Source organism: Crinia signifera, chromosome 19 (assembly GCF_055691185.1).
Source record: "Crinia signifera chromosome 19, ASM5569118v1, whole genome shotgun sequence".
NCBI classification, from domain to species: Eukaryota; Metazoa; Chordata; class Amphibia; order Anura; family Myobatrachidae; genus Crinia; species Crinia signifera.
Genome location: NC_139226.1, coordinates 27,985,503 through 28,012,780, shown reverse-complemented (window position 1 = coordinate 28,012,780; position 27,278 = coordinate 27,985,503). Strand labels below are relative to the sequence as shown.

Here is a 27,278-nt window from a genome sequence, read left to right as displayed (position 1 = left end):
CACCCAGCCGCGCCCCCCATAGGTTTCTTTATGGAATGCGATGCTGCCCGATTTATCAATATCAGAATGTGAAGCTACCGCCATCTGAAAATGGCAGCACCAATTGTAATCTATGGGCTACTAACTACTGTATATTGGCGGTTGAATGCCCATGTGCAGTTCCCCCGGGAGTTGGCAGAGCACATCGCCGATTCGTGTACTTGTACTTTCTATGGTTGTGCAGAACCCGCGACCCCCCCCCCCCCACTGGTAACCACATCCATGCCCCTTATGGCAGTGTTTTTCAACCACTGTGCCGTGGCACACTAGTGTGCCTTCAGCTGTTCTCAAATGTGACCCCACATCTAGAGATGCCCGAACCAGTTTACAGCCACCACCAGTTCAACTGTTATTTACTGGTCTCTACTTTTCATGTAAAGGGCCAATGTATTTTATTTTGTTACCAGTGTGTTTGCTTTTTATATGGGGGCCAATAGGTTTATTTTTTTCCTGTGGGGGCCAATGTGTTTTTCCCTGTGGGGATCTCATGGTGTGCCTTGGCAATTTTAAAATCGTATTTAGTGTGCCGCAAGGTAAAAAGGTTGAAAATCACTGCCTTATGGTGTCATTGCTACAGTACATACTTGCATGCCAAAACATGACCCTACAAGTTACATTCAGCCCTTGTACCCTACACTTCCAATTACAGAATTATAGACTTTCAACTAAACTGTGATCATCACTCTTACATCACTAATAATGGCAGAGATAATGCAGTAACCAGCATGAGAATTATGTATGGCGAGTGATGCTGCAATATCAGATCCGATGAGGTGAGGAGTCCCCTAGACACCCAGAGGTCCTGGTAATGATGTCAGACACTGAGAAGGAATGCAGGAATTAAAGGAGAGTGCAGTAACAGAGTAGCAATGCAGACACTGAGTGCGATTATCAGGCACAGAGTAGGACTTGAAGCACTGAGTGGGATTGCAGGGACTGGGTAGGACTGAGTGCAGTGTGGACAGTTAGTGAGAGTTCAGACTGAGGGAATATGCAGTGAGGAAAGGAGAACACAGGGGAAATAAGTGCAGATAGTACAAAGAGAAGACATTGGGGAGAATATAAAGATAATCAAATATAGGGACGTAAGAGAACATGAAGGGAGCAAATATCCAGGAAAAGGAGGAAGGAATGAGGAATGAAGGTAGAAGAGCCAGTTGTGTTTCAATTGTGGGAGAAAACTGGAACACCAAGAGAATTATAGGAGAGGTGGGTGAGTTAGGGAGAAATGAGGGAATTATGGGAGAGATTATGAGAGAGTTATGGGAGAGATGAGAGAATTATTGGAAACACAAGTGAGTTAAGGGAGAGATGAGTGAGTTATTGGAGTGAAGAGTGAGCTATGGCATGGAAGAGTGAGTTATTGGAGTGAAGAGGGAGTTATTGTAGGGAAGAGTGAGCTATGGTAGGGAAGAGTGAGTTATGGGAGGGAAGAGTGAGTTATGGGGGCCAAGGGTAAGTTATTGGAGTGAAGAGTGAATTATGGGAGGGAAGAGTAAGTTATGGGAGAAAATAGTGAGTTATGGGAGAGAATAATTAGTTATGGGAGAGAAGAGTTAGTTATGGGAGAGAAGAGTCAGTTATTGGAGGGAAGAGTGAGTTATTGGAGGGAAAAGTTAATTATGGTAGGGAAGAGGGAGTTATGGGAGGGAAGAGCTAGTCATGGGATAGAAGAGTGAGTTATGGGAGAGAAGAGTGAGTTATTGGAGGGAAGAGTGAGTTATGGGAGAGAAGAGTGCGTTATTGGAGTGGAGCGTGAGTTATGGGAGGAAAGAGAGAGTTATGGGAGAGAAGAGTTAGCATTGGGAGAGAAGAGTGAGTCATGGGAGGGAAGAGTGAGTTATGGGAGAGAAGAGTTAGTATTGGGAGAGAAGAGTGAGTTTTTGGAGTGAAGAGTGAGTTATGGGAGGGAAGAGCGAGTTATTGGAGTGAAGAGTGAGTTATGTGAGGGAAGTGTAAGTTAGGGGAGGGAAGAGTGAGTTATGGGAGAGAAGAGTTAGTATTGGGAGAGAAGAGTGAGTTTTTGGAGTGAAGAGCGAGTTATTGGAGTGAAGAGTGAGTTATGGGAGGAAAGAGTGAGTTATGGGCGAGAGAAGAGTGAGTTATGGGAGGGAAGAATGAGTTATTGGAGAGAAGAGTGAGTTATGTGAGGGAAGTGTAAGTTAGGGGAGGGAAGAGTGAGTTATGGGAGAGAAGAGTTAGTATTGGGAGAGAAGAGTGAGTTTTTGGAGTGAAGAGCGAGTTATTGGAGTGAAGAGTGAGTTATGGGAGGAAAGAGTGAGTTATGGGCGAGAGAAGAGTGAGTTATGGGAGGGAAGAATGAGTTATTGGAGAGAAGAGTGAGTTATGTGAGGGAAGTGTAAGTTAGGGGAGAGAAGAGTAAGGGCAGAAATGGACCATTGAAGAGAGATGATACAGAAACAGAGAGGAAGAACCAGCGAGCAGAGAGATGCTTCAGAGACAGAAGACTGCTCCAGTATTACTGTATAATGGGAGAAGAGTGCGGGAAAGATGAGCCAGTTAGGGGAGAGTAGAGCATTTTAGGGCAGAGGAAAGTAATTGTGGGGAAAGAAGATAGAATGAGAAAAGCAAATGGTGAGACAGGAAATCAATTGAGTGGAGAGAAAAGAGAAAGAGGGAATAGATGAGCAAGTGAGGGGAGAGAATAATGAAGATTTTGAGATGGAATAAGATTACAGGGAGATTAAGGAGAGCAATTCTTACAACTAAAAAATAAGAGATATGAACTAAAAAAAGAGATACAGAGAGAGAGAGAGCAAGAGCGAGAGAGAGGGAGATAGAGAGAGATAGAGAGGAGAGAGAGCGGAGAGAGAGCAAGAGAGAGAGAGAGAGAGAGAGAGAGAGAGAGAGGAGAGAGAGCGGAGAGAGAGCAAGAGAGAGAGAGAGAGAGAGAGAGAGAGAGAGAGAGAGAGAGAGAGGCATTGTATGTTTTCTAGCAGCCAGCATTTTGTTCCTAATATTAGGTCTTGTGTTATACAGTATGTGATCATTTGGAATTTTTGCTATAGATTGAGTTTTGTTTTTACCCTACATTTGAAGCAAAATTGTTTTGCCCCACTTGTATTCCTTTCCTTGCTTCTAACTCCTGGTTTTAAAGATGACAAAAGAAGGGAGGCGAAGGGGGGGCCGATAGAGGAGGGAAGAGGACCTGGATCCAAGCCTCCGAGAGCAGGACTAGCACATAATTTGTTAATTTATCAAAGTGACGGAACTTTGATTCCCATCTTTCATAATGATAGGATGTTAATTAAACGTGTAAGGTCACTTACACCAACGACTCACTCAGTGTGTTCACTAATTGAACTCCCGGCTTCTCGGACTCAGCATCATTTGTCCACCCTGTCAGGGCAGTCTTCTTCATACGCTCTGGCTCAGCCTGGCTCCTCTCCCTGATCATCCCGTCTCCGGCACTCGGAAAGCCCAGCATTTCATAGGGGCTTCTGGCAAATGAGAAGCTTTGACAAGTTTTTGGTATTATGACTCAAAGAAAAATAGTAAAAATAGATACTGTAAATTGGTTCATTTCTGAAAATCAATAAACATAAGTGAATGAAATATAATCTATAATATAAAAAAAAAGAACTTAAAAAGTGTAACTGAGTCATCGGGAAAATGTTTTTTAGATAATCTACAATGACCCTGCTGGTTATATCCACGGATCGTTGTGTTTTATTTACTGTTCTTCCCTCTGGAATTCTGTCTCTCTGACATTCTTTGGCGTCACATTCCATTTGGTTTCAGTAGTCACACAACTGAGAGATGACAAAGCTTCCAGCTGGTTGTGGAGGATGCATTGTTCTTATCCAACCACGGAGATACTACATTAGAGCAGGGTTCGAACTAAGGGGATCTGTTGGGGCCCCTCAGCTGCTGACCATGCCAAAAACAGAAATGATCAGATTACAAAAAGTAGTAGTAGTATATATAGTTTAGAGACACGTGGCCTGGTAGCTGTATAAGAGATAGGAGAGAGGAATGTGCCCTGGTATAATACATAGGTTAGAGACACGTGGCCTGGTAGCTGTATAAGAGATAGGAGAGAGGTACGTGACCTGGTATAAGACACAGGTTAGATATACGTGGCCTGGTAGCTGTATAAGAGATAGGAGAGAGGTACGTGACCTGGTTTTAGACACAGGTTAGAGATATGTGGCCTGATACCTGTAAAAGAGATAGGAGAGAGGTATGTGACTTGGTATAAGACACGGGTTAGAGATACGTGGCCTGGTAGCTGTATAAGAGATAGGAGAGAGGTACGTGACCCGGTATAAGACACAGGTTAGATATACGTGGCCCGGTAGCTGTATAAGAGATAGGAGAGAGGTACGTGACCTGGTCTTAGACACAGGTTAGAGATACGTGGCCTGATACCTGTATAAGAAATAGGAAAGAGGTACATGACCTGGTATAAGACATGGGTTAGAGATACGTGGCCAGGTATAAGATAGGGTTTAGAGATACGTGACCTGATATGTGCTATGGGTTAGAGACACGTGGTCTGGTAGCTGTATAAGAGATAGGAGAGTGGTACGTGACATGGTTTAAGACACGGGTTAGGGATACGTGGCCTGGTAGCTGTATAAGAGATAGGAGAGTGGCACGTGACATGGTTTAAGACACGGGTTAGGGATACGTGGCCTGGTAGCTGTATAAGAGATAGGAGAGTGGTACATGACCTGGTTTAAGACACGGGTTAGAGATACGTGGCCTGGTATAAGACACAGGTTAGAGACACGTGGCCTGGAAGCTGTATAAGATATAGGAGAGAGGTACGTGACCTGGTATAAGACACGAGTTAGAGATGCGTGGCCTGGTAGCTATATAAGAGGTAGGAGAGAGGTACGTGCCCTGTTATAAGACACAGGTTAGAGACACGTGGCCTGGAAGCTGTATAAGATATAGGAGAGAGGTACGTGACCTGGTATAAGACACAGGTTAGAGATACGTGGCCTGATAGCTGTATAAGAGATAGGAGAGAGGTACGTGACCTGGTATAAGACACAGGTTAGAGATACGTGGCCTGGTAGCTGTATAAGAGATAGGAGAGAGGAACGTGACCTGGTATAAGACACAAGTTAGATATACGTGGCCTGGTAGCTATATAAGAGATAGGAGAGAGGTACATGCCCTGGTATAATACATAGGTTAGAGATGTAGAGATCCGTGGCCTGATAGCTGTATAAGAGAAAGGATAGAGGTACGTGACCTGGTATAAGACACAGGTTAGAGATACGTGGCCTGGTAGCTGTATAAGAGATAGGAGAGAGGAACGTGACCTGGTATAAGACACAGGTTAGAGATACGTGGCCTGGTAGCTATATAAGAGATAGGAGAGAGGTACGTGACCTGGTATAAGACACAAGTCAGAGATACGTGGCCTGGTAGCTGTATAAGACAGCGCGCTACACATCCCAGTGTTGGCTCATAGATTAGGTGTGTGCCACAGTTCCCTACTGTATGTAAGGATTAGGTGAGAGGTATAAACGCAGTCATTGTTACTTTGACCTCCTCATACAATAAGACAGGCTGAGTGGTGACTGGTGAGTGTGTTTTGCTTGGAGGTAATTTCGTGCTGTATAGATCTGTGTTTAGATAAAGGTTTGGAACACATCACAGAGACACTTTTAAAAAGAATTTGTCATTAGAGATATAAACAGCAGCTCGATCCCAATCATACAGCTGGATAATTTCTACCATCTAAATGGCAGACACACACTCTCCCTCCCCTCCTCGCAGCCCTCGCAATTGGCACCCTCATTTCTGAGAGTTTTTTTTTAAACAATATGTATATCCACAGCCTACTGCCGTCGGCTTAACCCCTGCAGCACCGGGAGAACGGCACCGGTTAAGCAACTCAACAACACCTATTTCCAGAGGAATTTATTTAAAAGGAAAAAAAAAACACATTAGAGGAGATAAGTCTGCAAGAGTGGGATAAGCTGGAAAAATCAATGGAAATCACACAAATGCCAAGGAATATCATTCAGGGCGAAGGACTGAGCAGAGGCTCGCTGACCTGGAGGAATTCTCAATTACCCTTCCAGATGGACCATCGATGGGCTTCAGATTCCAGAACAGCTCAGAGACACCCCAGTTGCTGCAGCACTTAGGGGGAACCATGGTGGCCCACAAACTGTCAAATACATTTATATTCCAGCTATATATATATATATATATATATATATATATATATATATATATAATATATATATATATATATATATATATATATATATGGAGTACAATTGTAAGTTGGCAACCCTATTTTTGATCACCACAATTAGTTCAATCAAGCCTTAGGTAATTTCACTCTAGCATACAGTAACAAGTCCATATCATTTCAAATGTTTATTTAAACGTATTTTTCCACACAGTGGTAGCAGTTATTCCAGATCTTTATAAATTTCATTGAGACATCTCAGACACTGGGAAACAGCAGAAGATACCCAACGCGTTTCGCCCCTTAACAGACATCATCAGGGGTTAACGGATCACAAGAATAGGTTAAAGGTACTCTTCACAAGGAGAAACAATTCATAACAGGATGGTTAATGGGTCCTTGCATACATGAAGAATGATCTTCCTCCAGCCAATGTCGCTAAAGATTATTCTTTCTGACGACAAATTTGCAGGTAAGATCTCTTCTTACCTAAGGGGTCAAAATGATGACAATATCACCAATTGGTCTGGGAAGACCCAATGTGTTATATATAAGAACCAATGCTAAATTCCTGGTGGATCCAGCTTAATTGAATTATAAAGCGATAAATTCAGTACAGAATCAGGGATTATTCTAGAGGCGATTCTCACCTTCAGTAGGTGTGCTCTGGTCACTGGTTCTGTCTGAACCAGAGACCAGAATATATATATATATATATATATATATATATATATATATATATATATATATATATATATATGTTTATAATCTAGACTACATTTCCATGTTTCGAAACACAAATTAGTGTCTCATTTAATTATTGTCTGCCCGTAGACTCCATACTAGTCGTATTTTCCACAAGGCAACCTAGACACCTGCCTAGGGCCCAGAAGGTCCTAAGGGGCCCCATAAAGATATCCTGGCCATCAAAAGCATTCCCAGAGATCATCTGAGAGCCTAGCGCTTGACGTTATGACATCACATGGACCCGGCCACACTCCCAAAGTTCCTTTGATGTTCTTTGATTGGCAAAAAAAAAACGTTGGGACAAACAAAATGGTTTTATCATTTGAGGACGGCCCCAAACTGACATCTTGCCAAGGGCCCCATGAGGTCTAAATCCACCTCTGGGGAGAGGTATCAAGCAGTGAAAAAAGGGAGAAGTGGCCAGTGGAGAAGTTGCCCATGGCAACCACTTCGATCGATCATTTGATGAAATGTCTAGATAAATGCTCCTGGGAATCTGATTGGTAACTAAGGGCCACTTCTCCACTACTCCTTTCACTGCTGGATACATCACTCCCTAAGGTCCGTCAGGATGTAATGCATGCAGGGACAGGGGCCCTTTGTTTCATGGCACTGCCGCACTACGTCACATGTGTGGTCATCAATCTGCACCAGTTTGGGCTACAATAGCTGGCATTGGCTTACTTGGCCAAGCTGGGTATGGGGTATGGCCCACCTTCCAAATGTTCAGTATGAGGTACACAAAATTAGGGGGTGTAGCATTGCTGTTAGAGGCATAGCATGGCATGTTAGAGTCATTAAGTCGACATTGTCTAGGTCAACAGTTCGACCATTATTGGTCAACAATCAAAAGATCGACATAGTCAAAAAGTCAACATGAAAAAGGTTGACGTGAGTTTTTCGTGATTTTTTTGTAAAATAGACTTGTTCATACCAGTGGGCATAGAGGGACAATATAATAGATGCGCTACACTTATACGGTTTCCATGTCGACCTATGTTGACATAGACACCAAAAGGTAACGGGGGTATGGGTCAATAGATCAACAGTGTCCATCTAAGAACCCATACCCGCTGGTATTTTGTACACATATTTTCTTTGGCTGTGCAGCACATCGTGATGTGTACACGGGTGATCCGCTGACAGCCCGTTCTCCCAATGCGAGAGTCGCCGGTGATGTACTGGTCAGCGCTAGTACTAAATGCAAGCAGCATAACCCCTTTTGTAGATAATATAATCATTTAATGAAGTGTCATATACACAAGGGAGAGAAGACGGGGTTGTTAATCATAAGCACGACACCTGCCAGCCATAGGGAGCCCCCTGCGATTGGGTGATTGCATGAGCATCGCGGATACTGCCAGCTGCTTTCTTTGCTGGTTTAAGTGAAGTCATTTGGGTGGAAAATGATCATTACTTATTCATAAAAGAAGACATTCACTTAGTTCCCTATGCAAGTTATTTAATTATGGTGCAGTTAGTTGGTCTCAGTAAGACTCAGGGGGGATTCACTAAGACGGGACTTCTATTGCAGATGGGATGTTGCTACGGGCAACCAATCAGATACTATCTATTATCTTCTAGAAGGTGCGAAATAACTAAGAAGTAGATTCTGATTGGTTGCCCCATAATGACCGTGAATCCTTATCTACATCTTCTGTCTATTAGAGAATGTGGGAGCAGAACAGGGCCTGTAATGGAGACTGAAGCATCAACATCAGTCTAGCCACAATTATTGGCCCGGCATCTCTAACAATGACCCATTCTGGGATTCTGGATGGAATCACATTGGGCTCTGCACTTGTGATTTGCACCCGCGTCATCAGCCCATTAGCATGACAACGCCCAGCGTTCTCATGGGAATGCCCATGAAATACTTGGTGTTCCCATATGCTAATGGTCTTACTAGTATATATATATAGTTTAGGTAAGAAGGCACTCAAAAAAATATTTTCTCTAAAGCACATTTTGGCCCAGCACAGCTCCAGGAACTGGGTTCCCTATGATGTCATATTCAATAAAAGGTTCGGGAATTGAGTTCCTTCTACTTCCTGCGGATAATAGCACTGGTGTTACGAATTCTCCAATGTAACATAGAAACATAGAAGTTGACGGCAGGTAAGAACCATTTGGCCCATCTAGTCTGCCCCTTTTTTTTACCCTTCAGGTAATCTCAACCCTTTTTAATCCTTATTTCTTTGTAAGGATATTCATATGCCTATCCCAAGCATGTTTAAATTGTTCTACTGTCTTAGCCTCTACCACCTCTGATGGGAGGCTATTCCACTTATCCACTACCCTTTCTGTGAAGTGATTCTTTCTAACATTTCCCCTGAATCTTCCTCCCTCTAGTTTCAGTGCACGTCCTCGTGTTCTATTACTTCTTTTCCTTTGAAGAAAATTTCCCTCCTGTACAATGTTAAAGCCCTTGATATATTTGAAGATTTCTATCATGTCCCCCTTTCCCTTCTCTGCTCCAAACTATACATGTTAAGATCTTTTAGTCTTTCCTGGTACGTTTTGTGATGTAGGCCATGCACCATTTTAGTTGCCCTTCTTTGTACAGTCTCTAATGCAGCGATTTTCAACCTTTTTACCTTGCGGCACACTAAATAAGATTTTAAAATTACCAAGGCACACCATGAGAATCCCACAGGGACAAACACATTGGTACCCATAGGAAAAAAACCAAACCTATTGGTCTCCATACAAAAAACAATCACACTGGTCCCCACAGGTAACAAAACTAAAAAACATTGGTCCTTTACATGAAAAGAAGAGATCAGTAAATAACAATGGAACTGGTGGTGGCTGTAAACTGGTTTGGGCATCTCTAGATCTGGGGGCACACTTGAGAACAGCTCAAGGCACACTAGTGTGCCACGGCACAGTGGTTGAAAAACACTGCTCTAATGTATTTATATCCTTCTCAAGATATGGTCTCCAGAACTGGACACAGTATTCCAGATGGGGCCGAACCAATGACCTATAAAGTGGCATTATTACGTCTTTTTTTCTGCTACTGATTCCTCTCCCTATGCAACCAAGCATCTGACTAGCCTTCCTCATTGCTTTGCTACATTGCTTTCCTGCCTTTAAGTCACTTGAAATAGTGACTCCTAGATCTCTTTCCTCCTCAGTAGTTTCCATTATAGTACCCTTGATACTATATTGAGCCTTTGGGTTTTTGAGTCCCAAGTGCATAATTTTGCATTTTTTAGCATTAAACTGTAGTTGCCATGCTCTTGACCAATTCTCAAGTTTACTTAGATCATCAGTCATTCGATTTACCCCTCCTGGTGTGTCTACTCTGTTGCATATCTTTGTGTCATCTGCAAAAAGGCATACTTTCCCTTCAATATCATTTGCACTGTCACTAACAAAGATATTAAAGAGCACTGGTCCAAGTACAGATCCCTGGGGTACCCCACTGGTAACATGTCCATCCATAGAATGCACTCCATTTACTACAACTGTCTGTTTCCTATCCTGCAACCAGGTTCTTATCCATTTAATTGTTTGATAATCCAATCCCACACTTTCAAGTTTATTTAGCAACCTGCGAACATAGTTTGACATACACACATGCTGTAATAACAGTGCAAATATATTACTAGCACTCACAGAGAGAAACCAAGACAGCATGGTAAAATACATAATACCAGGTAGATTCAGTGGAATCTGCCACTTAAAGCTGAATGTACCTGAAGAATTGGTGCAGGGAGGGAGAGGAGAGAACGGACATTGAATACCAACAGTTGCATAGGCGCAGGGCAGCAAAGAGGCATGCCGGGCCCCGGTAAAATTTTAGGGGAGTGGCCTAAGTGTTGGAGGTGTGCCCACCTCCTGCACAAGACCACGCCCCCAAAATGTTTAGAGGGGGGGGGGGGGGAAGAAAAACGCTACAAACTCTAAACTCAGCAGCAGCAGCACACACCTACAGCATGTGCTGTGCTTACACTGACACGCTGTCAGTGAGACGCTCATGCTGAGCCTGCTGTCAGCACAGCACATGCTGTAGAAGTGTGTGCTGCTGTTGCTGCCCGGGAGGGATGGAGGGGGAAGGGAGGGTTCGGACCAGGGTCCCTGCCGGGCCCCTCCAGCAAGCCCGGGTAATTAGTACCCGCTCCCCCCCTTCGGCTGCCCTGCATAGGCGCATACACTGCCCAAACGGTAATACTTACAGATGGTCAGGGAGAGGTTCAAGTACTAGATAATGATCACCCTTATCGGTCTGCTTATGATTGGCTGCTTACAATCAAACATTGAGTACCACTAGGCATGGGGCTCAGAGAGGGCGGAGTGGATGGGTAATAATTACCTAGGTCTAGGCCATTTGCAGGTGCCCGAATTTGGTAATCCTCCTTCAGTACTCCCCATCGCTGTCTCTACGACCCTGCCTTATCTACATTGCACCAGGGGCGGATTTTCCGCAAGGCAAACTAGGTGCCTGCATAGGGCCCAGCAGGTCCCAAGGGGCCCCTCAAAGATATCAGGGCTGTCCAAAATGTTCACAGAGGCGCATTGCGAGACCACCATGTGACGGCTTTACATCCCATAGACCCGCCCACATTCCCACAAGTCTATTTAATGTTCTTTGATAGGATAAAAAAAAAATCTTTGGATACACCATGGGCCAGATTCAATTCGGCCGGCGAGGGGGTTAAATGGCGAGGATCGTGTTGTAGCCCAATACCGAAATGCAGATTTCACAAGGAAAATGACAAGTTAAAAACCTGGCGCATATGACACCAGCGCCAACCCACGCACCCATCCCAATTAGGGCAAGGGATCTGGGCCACAACTGCAGTGAATCTGCATCGGCTGCACATGGGCATTAAACATACAGTACACAATGACGCATCACGGAAAGTACAAATGAACGAGCAATATGTAAAGCTAATTGTAGATTTACAGTCCACATCCTGAGGAACTGCATCACTAATAGCGGAGGACATATGGGAACCGTCAGCTACGTTTATTGACAGGTGATAAGTGGCAGAACTAATCAATGATCTTTATGGCGCTTTGCAATGATAACGGCAGTAACACGGGGAAAAAGCTCATTTTACAGGAAAAAGATGTCATTGTCAGTCTCACCCGACATTATGCGATTCATCACTAATGAGCAATCGCATATTCATTTACCCTATACATATCATTAAATATTCAAACAAGCTTTAATGAAATCATCATTTATTCAGCTATCAGCATCATTCAGTTACTGAGCATGGTGGGAGTTGTAGCTCAGAGGAAAAGGACAATCACCACCACCATCATCATCTTTATCATCACTGTTACCGGCGGCCAACAGCCAATCTGTGGTAGTTTACCATTACAGCCGTCCAATAAGTGCGTATCTATGTCACGGTCAGTTCCAGCAGTGCAATGCCAGAGCGAGTGGCCAATATATTGTAGAGAAAATAAAGGCCTGCGAGATAGCACTCATTTGGGGAAATCAATGCACGGATGGTGTAATGGTTAGCATTACTGCCACACAGCGTTGAGGTCATGGGTTCCATTCCCACCATGGCCCTAACTGTGCGGAGTTTGTATATTCTCCCCATACTTGCGTGGGTTTCCTCCGGGTACTCCGATTTCCTCCCACAATCCAAAAATATACTGGTAGGTTAATTGGCTCCCAAAAATATTAACAATAGAATGTCTGTGTGTGCATGTACATGTGGTAGGGAATATAGATTGTAAGCTCCACATACTACTACTACTGGGGCAGGGACTGATGTGAATGTTCAAATATTCTCTATAAAGCGCTGCGGAATATGTATGCTATATAAACAACTGGTAATAATAATAATAATAATAATAATAATAATAATAATAATAATAAAAAAGGGTTCAAAACAAGATGTATATACGAATTGTTTCATATGGATGATGCAGTACACACAATCCTCTAATATGGTTGGACTAGAGACCAGCGCCTGCAAAGCCTTATCCGATTCAGTGAACAAATTCCTTCTCTTTGAATACAAAGATACATTAACAAATACAAATCTAAAATACACGTGTGTTTCTGTGGTGTTCAGCAGGGCTCCGTTCAGTCCGTTGTACACGGCCGCACGTATGAGAAGCATCAATAAAACATATACTGCTTTCTGCGGTGCTGAATCTCTTCATTGATGTGGGTCTCGCTCAACCCATCAGAACCACTTGACCCCTACAAAACTAAAAAACTCAGGACATCACAGATTAAATGTTACGCTAGTGTAAATGCTTAATATGTACACTGTAGACCCTGATGGAGAGTTGTGTGCAATTCCGAATGCAGGCAGATCTCAGGAACTTTGGCAAATTGCAGCCTGAATGCAAAACGTACAGCAATTTCTGTGCCATTCTAAACCAGAAGCATCAGGTATGTGGCTAATGGCCATTGTAGGGTGGCAGTGGAGGATTTGGACAAGAAGGAGCCCCTCTTGGCCGGTGTGTGCTCAGAATCGTGGACTACTCAGAGCTAAGCGTCCAATCTCAATTGGGTTCCGGCACCAGGGATGGCGCAGATGCAGATACTAGTGCTGACTGCTGCTCTAGCAAGGGGAAGGCTGGGGTTCCTGTGCCAACCAATCAGATTCTATCAATTATCTTCTAGAAGGTGCTAAATAAATAAGAAGTCAAATCTAATTGGTTGCTATTGGCAACATCCCAATTTCAACAGAACTCCCATCTTAGTAAATTTAGCTGTTAAGCTTACAAAGGCCAGGTGTATCAATCTTCAAAATGCGATAAAGCGGAGAGCGAACAACCAGCCAATCAGCTCCTAACTGTCATTTTTCAAACCCAGCCTGTGACATGACAGGACCCGACTGGCTGGTTGCTTATCACCCTCACTGCGGTCCAAATTCGCTCCCCCCATCCGATGTTTGGGGTTGCGAATATTCACATGTGCCATCCCCCGAAGAGTTCGCTCCAGGACGGGTGGGCAGAGGTCGTAAACAGGGGAACAGTCAGCGTTTTATGTTGATGTTGTTTGGGACGGGTGGTTGACGTCACATGACGCCAGCGCCCACCCTGAATTCGACCATCTCCGGCCAGAATAAAAATCAGTCTGAGCGAAAGGGGGGAAAAAATTATTTGATGGCGAGCGACCGATTTCTTTGCGAACGCATCCGCTAGTATGCTAGTGAGAGGATTTGGGCTGCGTGTGTACGTTCGGCAGGGGGCGGCGAGTAGCGTTTTCCTGCCTAGCACGCGGGTCTGAATCAGTACAGCATTTTATATTGTACAATATTTATTGATAACAACAAATCAGCAAGCGATTTGTGAATAAGAAGGAAATCACTTCACTTACCGTACGCCCGTATATTTCTGTATACAAAGAATACTGCAATGAAAGCAGTAAATAATTTAATAGTTGTAAATATCGACTTTTTTAAAATCTAATCGGATAATTGCAAGGTGCGTACACTACAAGCAGACGCATCTACAATATCAGAATGCCACAGGCACAACCCCCCCCCCCCACCTGCACAGTATATACCTGCCAGAGATACATACATTCACACACTCAGCTTGACTTTCCGGCTCTCTGCGTGGATCTTAACACAGCACAGCAGGGCAAGTGCTCACACATCACTATACCGGGGCCGCCTGCCCCCAGCACCTTTCCTGTACTATCTCCTGTCTCATCTCCCCGTACCTGCAAACTGAGCGCACAATCTTACACCTCCTACATCAATACTCTGCAAATTCTCCTGCTCTGCTCCACATTCTTAGGCAGAAACAGCAGAAATAGAGGAAAATCGTCACAATAAAGTACCAGAGCTAGAAAATAATAGATAGAATCTGGTTGGTTGCTAGAGGAAACAGCATCTATTTTCATTTTTAGACGTTTTAGTAAATACACCTGAATACAGCACAGCGGAACATGTGCGTGCTATATACTAATAAATGTATGAAATAAAGACGGTTAAATTAATGGAGTTCTTATGTCTATTGCCCTGTACATTCAATATGATAGGCGGCACCACTGTTATGGGTAACGGTATTTGCAGTGCGGCTAAACGAATGATCTGCGGGTTTATCATTCAGTAACATCCCCAGAACCCTTACCAAACATGAAGTCACTGATGACATCATCAGATTTATTTATTAACAGTTTCTTATATAGCGCACACATATTCCGCAACGCTTTACAGAGAATATTAGAACATTCACATCAGTCCCTGCCCCAGTGGAGCTTACAATCTATATTCCCTACCACATGTACACGGACATTCTAGGGTTAATTTTTGTTGGGAGCCAAATAACCTACCAGTATATTTTTGGATTGTGGGAGGAAACCGGAGTACCCGGGGAAACCCACGCAAGTACGGGGAGAATATGCTAACTCCACACAGTTAGGGCCATGGTGGGGATCGAACCCATGACCTCAGTGCTGTGAGGCAGTAATGCTAACCACTATACCGTCCGTGATTGCATGTTCAGAAAAAAGGGGTTATCTTTAACAATCTGTGGAAGCGTTCTTCGCAAACGATATAGTGGGTACATACTAAATGATATGCACGGTGATATTGTTAACAATATAGTTATCACGCATATTGCTAACGCAAATCGCATAGTGTGTACCCAGCTGTAATATTGATATGACAACAGAAATTCAATATCAGCGATGAAGACCGCCACCAAGGTCTGCATTAAAGATGCGGCAATGGTACGGTCAATTTTTGATGAGGAATAATTATTTTCTCAGAAATGTAATCCAGGGATAAACACGCAGTAGGGTATAGTGCAGCAAATAATGCAATATTATGGATTGAGAGAAGGAACCGTTCTGTCTTGTGGCCGATCTCTGGACATATTTGAATAAAACCACAATACTGTATATCCCATGCGGATATCTCTGCTCCATGAGTGCTAGTAAATAATCCTCCCCTCACTCCTGTTGGGACTGGGCAAATGTCATTTTTTAGCATTGTTTTTAGCTGAAAACATGAATTTAAAGTTGGGGACAGCAGCTGTGCCCGGATTTCCCAGAAGCCTCATGGGTATTGGCAACCGGAATTTAACATTGTATTTATTACCAGCAATTTATATAGCGCACGCATATTCCGCAGCGCTTTACAGAGAATATTGAACATTCACATCAGTCCCTGCCCCAGTGGAGCTTACAATCTATATTCCCTACCACATGTACACGCACACACAGACATTCTAGGGTTACATTTTGTTGGGAGCCAATTAACCTACCAGTATATTTTTGGATTCTGGGGGGAAACTGGAGTTCCCGGAGGAAAACCACGCAAGCACAGGGAGAACAAACTCTGCACAGGAAGGACCATGGTGGGAATCAAACCCAAACCATTACACCATCCATGCTGACATATTCTGATGATCAGTGCGTGTTACCATTAGATGGTGTGTATTCAATATATTATTGTCTCATAGTATTATTTACCTAAATGACAGGACAGGTTATCACTTATGAGCAAATTGAAGTGTGTTGACTACGGTAAAAAAAAAGAGAAACCAGGGTCACAATAATGCTCCCAAAATCTCATAGCTGTCTGACACCAATGTGCGCGGCCCCCTCACCTACACAGTGGAGGCAGCCATCTTGTTGGCCTAACCAGAATTCAGGCAAATTCAGCCTCCAGATCACTAGGAAGTAGCCCTATCACTGAGGCACGAGGCACTAAAACACGACAGTGATCCCACTAGCGCCTAGCAAATTGACAGGGCTTTGTGTTACTGCAAACAAACAAAATGGCTGCCACATTCTGTGTTAGAGACAGCGCAACATTCTGGGCGGCCATGACGCTCCCTAGTTGGCACACCTGGAAATACACCATCGCCCGGTGTAGGGGCATATGGGCAACATTCCCAATCAATGAAATCCTGTATTGCCTCACACGCCGTCTGCCTAGCATGCACTGAGCCCCTGGGCCTGCTGGCCTCCTGTATATTAGTCCCTTCTTCCCAGGCCTCTTCATCCCTCACTCCCACCACGGTGGTGTCGAAATCAATTAAAATTTAGATTGGAAGTGTTGCGCGGAGGTAAATATTAAAGCTGCAGCTCTGCTAATTCAGAGCATCGATCAGGCGGGATGAGGGTAATACATTATTTTGACAAGATACATTCCTTCTCAGCTGCTCCTATCCACATATTGATTTTCTCTCCACTTGCTGCAGTTTAAGCTAGAGGCACCTAACCCTGTCTATGCCCAATCACCTATCCTCCCTCACCTGCCTCTCTCCTCCACATCTCCCTCTCCTCACTCCCTTCTTCATTTCTTCCCCTTCTTCACAAAGTCTTTCTCTCTTTCCCTCTCTCTCTTTTCGGCTGCCGTATTCATGTTTCCCCGAAGCCACATGTCCTTTATATAAATCCTCAGCTTTTTAGTGCGGCGCTTCAGTTTTCTAGACTATTATCTATCAGTTTTTAGGAGGGAATTTATCAAAGCTTGAAGAGATAAAACTGTGAGAGAAAAGTATCAGCCAATCAGCTCCTAACTGTCATTTTTTGGAACACAGCCTGTAACGTGTAAGGCAGAAGCTCATTAGCTGGTACTTTGGGTGGTATTCAACGACAGGGGAAATAGCGCCCTCTGCTTATTCAATGCTGCCGTTTCGGACAGCGTTGAAGGCGGATTTCGACAAAACTGATCTGACTTTAAAGCAAGTCGGATCTGTTTTGTCGGAAGCGGGCCTGGATTGTCGAATTCACGGCCGTTTCTCAACAATCCACAACAGTTTTCGCCGACACACCCACTTTTCAACACTCGACAGGAGGAACATTGAATTCCGCCTGTTGAGGCTCTCACAAAGCAAAAATGGGTCAGGTCTCCGACTGCCGGAACATTCCGATAGTTGGAATACAAGATTGAATACCCGCTTTGTTTCTCACAATTTTACCTCTTTCAGCTTTGATAAATATTCCGCATTATATTATATAATGTCGGTTTTGTCTTTTTCACGTTTTACTTAATACTTGATAACAGCACAGTCTCAGATTCGTCACGGAGGTCTCTAGCATCCCCTGCCACGTTCAGTCTTGGAACCCATCTGTCTTTATATACAGCTGTCGGTCTGTCTAACTGTGTAGACTGTGCGAGTTGTAGCAGCTGGACAGCAAAGACTTCCATTAATATTATTTCAGATGTATTGCCTGATAATAGGGGTCGCTCTACCGACCATGTTTGCCATTGAGGCTCATTAGCTGTCAGAATAACTGAGATGTTTTGCAGCCGTCTTGTACCAGTGAAGACCTAACGTACAGCCAGTGTGGATCTTCAAGGAGAGCTAACAAACAGGAGCGTATCTTCAGATCTGTACATTTGTCACTGGGTTACAATCCCTCACATAACGCACAATAATCCTGTGGCAATGTAACTTTTTATGTAGCCTAGTAGGTACATCATTCCGAGTCAGTTCCATCTATTAGTCAATGTACTATTGTCTGTCCTAGATAACAATATTCTTCCCGTGTACTCGTCACAGTGTTACGTAGTTTATCTGGATTACTCTCCAAGTTCTTACGCAGTGACCTGTTGAATACACGTCAAGGCTCGTAAAGGCTGTTGGCGCACTTTAAGTATTTTGCTTTCTTGATTATAAACATTGTTTGCGAGCATTTGTTCTTGACATTTTTTTGACCACGCTATAGTGACGAATGACGCGGTTTGCCTACCTGTTTCATTTTCTACTATAGATTGACCATTGTTTATCGCAGGCAGCAAGAGTTATTAAGCAAGTAGCCTATCTGCGACGGTTACGGAAGGCAATGCGCAGTACGCAACAAGACTCTTTATCCGGCAACTACGTAGCCTACTACATTAGCCGGATGTAACCACAGCGGCAGCCATTTCTTAGAACACCCAATGAGACAGCAATAGCAAAAGGGGCGAGAGCCTACTGACCTGCTTTGTTAATTGCTAAATAAGGCCAAGGCGATAGATATGGAAATGGTACAACAAACTAGGCCTTAAAATTTACGAAATCACCACCATATAAAATTGCCGTTGCAAAAAGCACATTACAAATGGTGGGACAGAATGTTCCTGTTAAAGAATAAAAATGAAAGAGAATGAAATGAGGAGGAAAAAGAAAATTACTTTTGGGAAAGGTGTGACTTTTGGCTTGGTCCTAAACCATTCAAGTTCTATAGAGAAAGAGGCCATTTAGTGTATTTATTACCATCTATTTATATAGCGCACACATATTCCGCAGCATTGTACAGAGAATAGTTGAACAGTCACATCCGTCCCTGCCCCAGTGGAGCTTACAATCTATATTCCCTACCACATGTACACGCACATAGAGACATTTCTAAGGTTCATTTTTGTTGGGAGCCAATTAATCTCCCAGTATAGTTTTGGATTGTGGGAGGAAACCGGGGCACCCGGAGGAAACCCACACAAATACAGGGAGAATATACAAACTCCGCACAGTTAGGGCCATGGTGGGAATCTAACCCATGACCTCATCGCTGTGAGGCAGTAATGCTAACCATTATACCATCCGTACTGCACAGTGACTTACATGTTGTAACAATGATCATGGACGCACAGACCCTGTGTCATAGTATAATTAGCAAATACCAAGAACACTTCTTAAAATCTATTTGGGAATAATGATTAAAATAATAAATACAAAAGCTAGTTTTCAATTGTTATAGGAATGTGCCAAATCTTCGAGATAATGGCTTGGCGACTGATTAGGCAAGGATGATTGTGCCAGAGGTAATAGGTGGCATATGTAAATAGCTGTAAGCGGTAAATAGGTGCCAGATGTATATATAATGTCGGACATTGAACAGGACAAGGAATTCTCTAAAGACGCAGAAGTTATACGTATCGCTTCCTATTCTATGATGTACAATGCGATATCATTTCTGAGAGCTCAGATGCTTTCAATGGACAGGAGATATGTTGCCTACACCCATTGAACATTGCCGCACTGACAAATTGACTAAAGTTTTGTAAATCAAAAAGGAATATTACAAAGATTCGCGAAATGATCCTGCAGACTCGTAACACTAAAATATCATATGGCGCACAAGTTTTTTTTTTTTTTTACAAATTGCTCAATTGAAGATGTGAGTGTTATTTTGTGATGATAAAATACGGAGTTCGGATGATGGCGGTAGGTAACAGAACAAAATATGCCCTTTATTAATAACGGAACTAGTTACGGATAAATCAGCAAACCCACTTCTTAGCTACAGAGCCCTTCCGGCCTAATTCTGCATCTCCAAATAAAGAATAATCTCAGGGTTGACATGAGAGGAGTTGGAATTCTAAGGCTATCAGGTTCCATTTGCCGGCAATGTCAACAGGGTTGAGACCACCCAAGCTCCTTAGCCCACCTGCCCCGTGCAAGAGGCCTGTGAGCAGAGTCAGCTTCCCAGGTGATCTAAGCACCAAAGGTATGTCATTAATGAGGCTCCCCATAGCTGGTATTTAATGACTATTTCTTTGTACCTAAACAACTGCCTTAAATGGTCAGGTCTGGGCACTGCGTAGTTCTGAATCTTTATGAAAGTACCTTGTCTGTTATACATTTAAGTCATATCAAATATCTGTCTAACGCATCCAAAAAGACAATCAGATGCTAAGTATTTTTCAGAATGTGAAACCATAGCTTACACGTGCAGTATATACAAATCCCGATGCTATCAATGAGCGGGGGGGCAACTTCCGTATTAACCCTTTGAGTGCCAAGTGAATTTGTCAAAATAGGTGCGAAAATTGCCAAACGGAAATTTTTATTCATCATAATGACCTGTAATGTGACCTTATATAGGAAATATCATCTTTTTTTATGCACTACATGGTTTATTTGAATTGATATAACAAATGTGAGCGACGCTGGCATTTTTAAAGGATATTTTGCCCATCTCTCATGTTGAGGGTTAAAATATGAAGCATTATCTGTACATCTTTAACAATATAAGCGCCAATGCTGAACATCTTCATGTATTTTTTTTTTTTATATTGTGAAATTGAAAATCGCTGATAAAAAAAAACAACCCATCAAGGCTCCAGGTTACCACCTGTTCGCAGAAGTGCGTCTGGCTGCAAGATCTATGCCCACTTCCAGCACAGATACTGTAACAGAATAGGTACTTTTACATCATTTTACTACCCACTGATGTATGTGGTATAGATATTGGGGGCATACACTGTACATCCACACACCACAACCTACCTGGATTAATGGGATTGGGATTTATTGATTAAGAAACACGATTCTGTGTAGAAATGAAAAATGTATATTTTGTATTGATTATTTCAATTTAAATATTTACTTGAATTATATACTTGAGGGGTATTTTTTTTACTTTTCATTCAACATTTTATCTCTTTGCATATATATATGGAATCTTTTTTTACCGACAGTATTCCTGTCATCCCCTGCAGCAGACTTTTGCACTAGCGTGTGCGTAGCGTATATATATATATATATATATATATATATATACACACACATACATTATATATATACATACACACTAAAGAAATTATAGAAATCATGAAACATTACATATAACACCTGAAGCCCTTGGGACTGTTTTTCGAATGATTGATATACATGGAGGATGTACATCTATCTATATATCTAACAATTACGTGTGTATATATATATATACATACATACATACATACATACACACACACACACACACACACACACACACACACACACACATACATACATACATACTCACACACTACCATAGTAAAAAAAAAAAACTCAACCACTTGTTTACTTTGAAATCAATTTCATCCTGATGTCCCCACTACAAAACACATTAAGAACAAGTATTTTTTCCTACTGAGTTGGCACCTAGTGCTCTTAATTTGCTGGTGACAAGTTAGATCTTTACCCATACGCTTAACCTCTGCAATGCCGGACGAGTGAGTAAATCTGTTACAAAACATTATACCGCATCTTTGGCTTAAAAGAAAAAAAATATTCTATACACTCCAGTTTTTCTATCAGCGTACCCACACCGACAACATGAAAAAATGACACAGAATAATATCTGCCATACACTACAGAGGGGGTCTATCCATCAGAGCAGTTATTAATCTCATATGAAATTAATTCCTATGTAAATCTACAGGGCATATTTATCAATCAGTGAACTATTTTTGACACTGATTAATAGATCCAAAAATGTGTCTTCATCAGCTGGCAGAAAATGAATAAGGGGAAGTCTGAAGAAAACAATCTCCCATATAGGACTCTCTTGTGCTGTCCTTAAAACACATTTTCATGTCAAGCTAAATTCATGGTTGGCTTAAAAATACCGGAATTTCTTGACGTGTATGGAAACACGGTTTGCATTGTGCCCAAGAGCTTACAGTCCATCGATAATAAAAAAATAAGCCTTTTTAGAAGCAGGACATTCTACATTCTGCATAACTAAATGAAGATACCCTTCTGAAATCAATGTACCTGCAAAATTAAATTGCAAGCTCTTAGACCAAGATCACATCAAGTCACATCAACCTTACATAACAGAAACTCTTCAGAGGTATGTATTCTCTTCAGTTACACACATCATGCTCCTGCATTGCTGCTACTTTCAATTACATTTAACAGCAGGTCAAAATGTCAATGATTTCCAGTCTTAATAAACCATAGGCAGTAGAGGTAACAAATAATCTCTTAATGTCGCCTGACCCAACCACCCAGATACACTCTAATGTTGTTTTTATACTATAAAGTAAAAACACATTTGTTGAGTTGATCGATTGCAACAATGAATTATTATGGAGGTCGGGATGAGATTCTTGGACTGGGGTCTGGAAAACTTCTGAATTTTGAATCTTGGGTTTGTTATATATAAATAGTAAACTCCAGTTCTCAATTTTTATTCATACATACCAATATACACTGGATCATCTTCGCCATCCTTAAGAACCAACATTTTTCTTCCTTTTATACTTTATTCTGTGATTTCTCCCCTATGTGATGTGTGACATAGGTAGAATAGGAACGCTAGGTCCAAAACTCCTAGGTGGGTGCAATAAGTTTTAAAAAATGCAATGGTTTATGGCACGGACTAGTTACTATGGGTGAGGTCTACAAAATTGAACGTAGCTGTCAAATGGAATATTTAATTTCAATTTAAAAACAGAAAAATATATAAAAATGGTGAATGTAGTAAGGCCACCTAAAACTGGACAGTAATTATCATCTAGCCTAAAGGTGGTCTCTACTATCCCTACGCATCAAGACAAACAAGTTGCCCCTATATATACCAACGTCTCATCATACACACCAGACCGGATGTCTACAAAATGATATCTTAAACCCGATCATTGAGGATTAAGGATTCACATAGCTATTCTGCACACACACACGCACACACAAATGTACACACATACATACATATATACAGACACATACATACATATATATATACATACATATATACAGACACACATACACAAGTGATTGTACATTTTCAATACTATTTGTGTACATATATATACACGCACGCACACACATGTGATTGTACATTTTCAATACTATTCGTGTACATATACATACACACACACACACACACACTGAAATATACACACATGAATACACACACACACACACACACGATTGTACATTTTCAATACTATTTGTGTACATATACATACACAAACACACACACTGAAATATACACACACATGAATACACACACATACACACACACATGTGATTGTACATTTTCAATACTGTTTGTGTATATCCAGAATGCAAGCAAGCAACAGTACAACAATAGCACAGTAAATAATCCGGCTTTCGAGAAAGTTTTGGAATTTCCAGCAACCACTTGTTTCCTCCTATATAAACCTCCGACACCCATCCTGCCCCCCTCCTAATTGTGTGAGGTGTTAGCTTGACTTGTGTGTAACAAAAACCCAGTTATTTCGGAACACCAGGGGGAAACTTCTTTGGAGCTTCACTATTTCTGTTCTTAAAAAGTATATAGGCCTGCAGTGGGTTACAAACCGGGGGCGAGATTCAGAGGAGGGTCTGAAGTCTAGAGAGGGGGGGTTATATGAAGTATTGAAGAAGTTTAATACCATATCTGTAGTTCTGCTCAGAGAATATACTGGGGGTACTGATGCACTCTGGGTACACACCGCATCTATCTGTTATGTGTATACAGACCATGGTTATGGTCCTGACACCAGGAATTTGAGGGTCCTGATAGGGTAAATGGAGGGTTAAGTGTACTAGGAGCTTGGCATGCATAAAGCGTCCGCAGGCAGCCCCACAGAGGGCAGAGAGAGAGAGGCAGTTTAGCTCTGATGGATACACACACTTGTCTCTTAATCTCCGGAGCTCCTGATCAATACGCTATTTCCCTTTGTTGCCAGAAAATTCGATCCTTGCCCTGGAATTAGGTTCCCTGGCTTAATCTAAACGGAAACCGGCCCCAGTTAGCTGCAGAGAGGGGAAGAGACGTGAGAGAGAGGGGAGAGAATAAGGAGAAATTGAGATATGGTGGAAAAGATTGGAGAACATACACATGGTTTAAAGCAGGAGAAATAAAAATGGAAAACATCCGGTTGGTGTAAGGGGCAGATATAATATAAGGGGGGGGGGGGGGGGGGGGGGTGTTAAAAAAAGAGAATGAAAACTCTGCAGAATAAGGGAACTGGGGATGTTGAAATATTTAAACTAAATCTAATTAATTTTTTGTTAAATTTAATTTTTGGGATATGATTTTTTTTTCTGAGCCAAAATGAATTTGGCTCAGTGCTGGTGAGATGTGAGGCGGTGGGTGGGAACAGACGCTGCAGCAGGGGTGTGATGGCAGCGTGGGAACACAGGTGAGAGTCCAGGTGTTCACATTGTTGTAGTTGGTTAACAAGTGAGAGAATGGGAAAGTTCCCATCAGACAGTAGTGTCACTTCCCTCCCTCAGCCAGCAGTGTGTGTGTGTGTGTGTGTGTGTGTGTGTGTGTGTGTGTGTAAACCTGGCAGCGATCAACCTGAATATACACCACACATTGCCTATATCCCATATCCCACTGTCTATATATCCCTTACACCTGACTTAAAGTACAGGAGCTGTTTAATGACCTCCATCCTTAACATGAGCAGGTTAATACAGTAGTAGATACATTACAGAGACCCTGCTGAGCCAATGTGTCCCTACACTTCTGTAGTTATATTGCTTTCTACTCCCTGGTGATTGGGTACAAAAACCTTGAGTTTATAGTGCGCGTCTCCATCCGGGGGTTGTCCCGTCATGGGGGAGACGGGAGTAAAAGATAAAATCTCCCTACTTCCTGGTGTAGTAGTTCTGATATCCCGTTGTCGCTGATCCCCTGCACTGAGTGAGTCGGGGGACCTTCAGCTGTTAGGAACCCCAATGGTTACCGAGTCACAAATAGAGATTACCCCAATATTGCACTGTTGCAGCAAGGAGTGAGTACTTGCTATAGAGATAAGGGTGTTGCTCCAGATAACATAGATAACATCGATAACACAAACCCCCGGTATTACCTTCACATAAGACCCCTGCACAGAAGCAACTGCACAATCTGGCACCGTCCCCTCCAAAGTTGAGCCATTGCGCAGAGTCCCCCCCCACATACCAGTGCTCGCAGAGTTACTCACGTTTTCCTGGGCATCCAGTATCCTGTGCGGGGGAACTCGCGGCGTTTCCTGAGACTCTTCAGTAAAACAAAGGAAACCAGTGTAAACTAATCAGAAAAAGCGAGAGTTCATAAACTGGAGAGTCCTTCAGTAACTCTTCTTCCAAGGCAGGAGCCTCAGCCAGGGGAGCAGAGGAGGTGCTCAGCTGGGTATCAAGGAAAGGAGACCAGAGAAAGAGCGAAAGAAGGAAGGATGAGTGAGGAAAGGGAGGACAGAGGGAAGGAAAGTAGAGAGAACTCAGAAGAAGGGAGAAAGGAAAGAACTCAGGTGATGTTGGAGGTAAAGGGGGTAGAAGGAGAGACCCCAGGTATTGAGGAGGAGGAGGAGGAGGAGGAGGTGAAACTGATGAATGGATGTGAGACAGAGAGAGAGAGAGATCGATCCCAGGTAATGATGGAGAGTAGAAGGAGAGAATGAATGGATAGAAGAAAGGTGTAAAGGAATGAGAGTTCCCAGGTAATGATGGAGAGTTGAATGATAGAGAGATAGATAGTAGATAGATAGAATAAAGAAATGAGAGTTCCCAAGTAATAATGCAGAGTAGAGGAATAGAATGGACAAATAGATAGAAAGAAAGAAAGAAAGAAAGAAAGAAAGAAGGAGGAATAAAGGAATGAGGGTTCCCAGGTAATGACGGAGAGGAGGAAGGAGAGGTCCCAGGTAAGGATGGAGAGAAGGAGAATAAGATGGATAGAAAGCAGGAATAAAGGAATGAGGCTTCCCAGGTAAGGATGGATAGGAAGAAGGAGAGGTCCCAGGTAATGACGGAGAGGAGGAAGGAGAGGTCCCAGGTAAGGATGGAGAGAAGGAGAATAGGATGGATAGAAAGCAGGAATAAAGGAATGAGGCTTCCCAGGTAAGGATGGATAGGAAGAAGGAGAGGTCCCAGGTAATGACGGAGAGGAGGATAGATGGATGGAGAGGTCCCAGGTAATGACGAGAGGAGGATGGATGGAGAGAAGGAGAGGAGGAGATAGGAAGTGTGTGTGCACGCTGCAGAGTGTCAGGCTAAACTCCTTTCCTCCGCACTCCTGCTCCCAGCTGCAGCAGAAAATATATGTACAGGCAGCCAGTGTCTGGGATCGATACAATATAATTTTCCCCAAACTCGGAAAATAAAGTTCATAGATGATCAAATTTGAAAACAGATGTCGAATCGCGATTCTAAATAGGATTCGATCCCTCTCAATGCACTGTAGATAATATTTGGCCAGCCACTTGATGAGAATGAGTGATTTCATTTACAGAGGGTTGTTAGGGAGTGCTAGATAAAAAAAAAAAAAACTTGTTTTGCTGAAAATGGCTTTTTTTCCCCTCCACCCCCAGCCCCCTCTTCCTCCCCCCCCCTCCTTTCCTGTCCCTTATTTCCCTATATTCTGTGTATGTTTGCAGAGGGACCCCTAAAGTGAGATGGATGGCTGTCACCCCCTGGGCTCTGTTCTACTACAGGAGCAGTGGAGGGGAGAGAGACAGGGGTGGGGGGGACAGATGCCACCAATAAAAAAAAGCTACCAAATAAATGAGTATTGTTCTAGCCGGACCCCTCTCCCTGCATTCCCTGCCCGCAATAACAATTACTTATCGACCGCTTCTCACTCTATAGAGGTGACGACTGGAGGCAGCCAAAAAGCACCCGAGGTATCCTCCTGCAGCCTCTGCTACTGGCTCCTTGGTTATTTATT

At 42.8% G+C, this 27,278-nt stretch overlaps 1 protein-coding gene across 1 annotated transcript in view; it reads right to left on the bottom strand.

Annotated features, from left to right (window-relative positions):
• Window positions 1-26,797, bottom strand: part of ERFL (ETS repressor factor like) — a 64,685-nt gene extending 37,888 nt beyond the window's left edge. Inside the window, exon 1 of the mRNA XM_083162224.1 lies at window positions 25,558-26,797. The gene's annotated coding sequence lies outside the window, so the exon portion shown is untranslated. The remainder of the gene's footprint in view (window positions 1-25,557) is intronic.
• Between the last annotated feature and the right edge of the window lie 481 nt (window positions 26,798-27,278).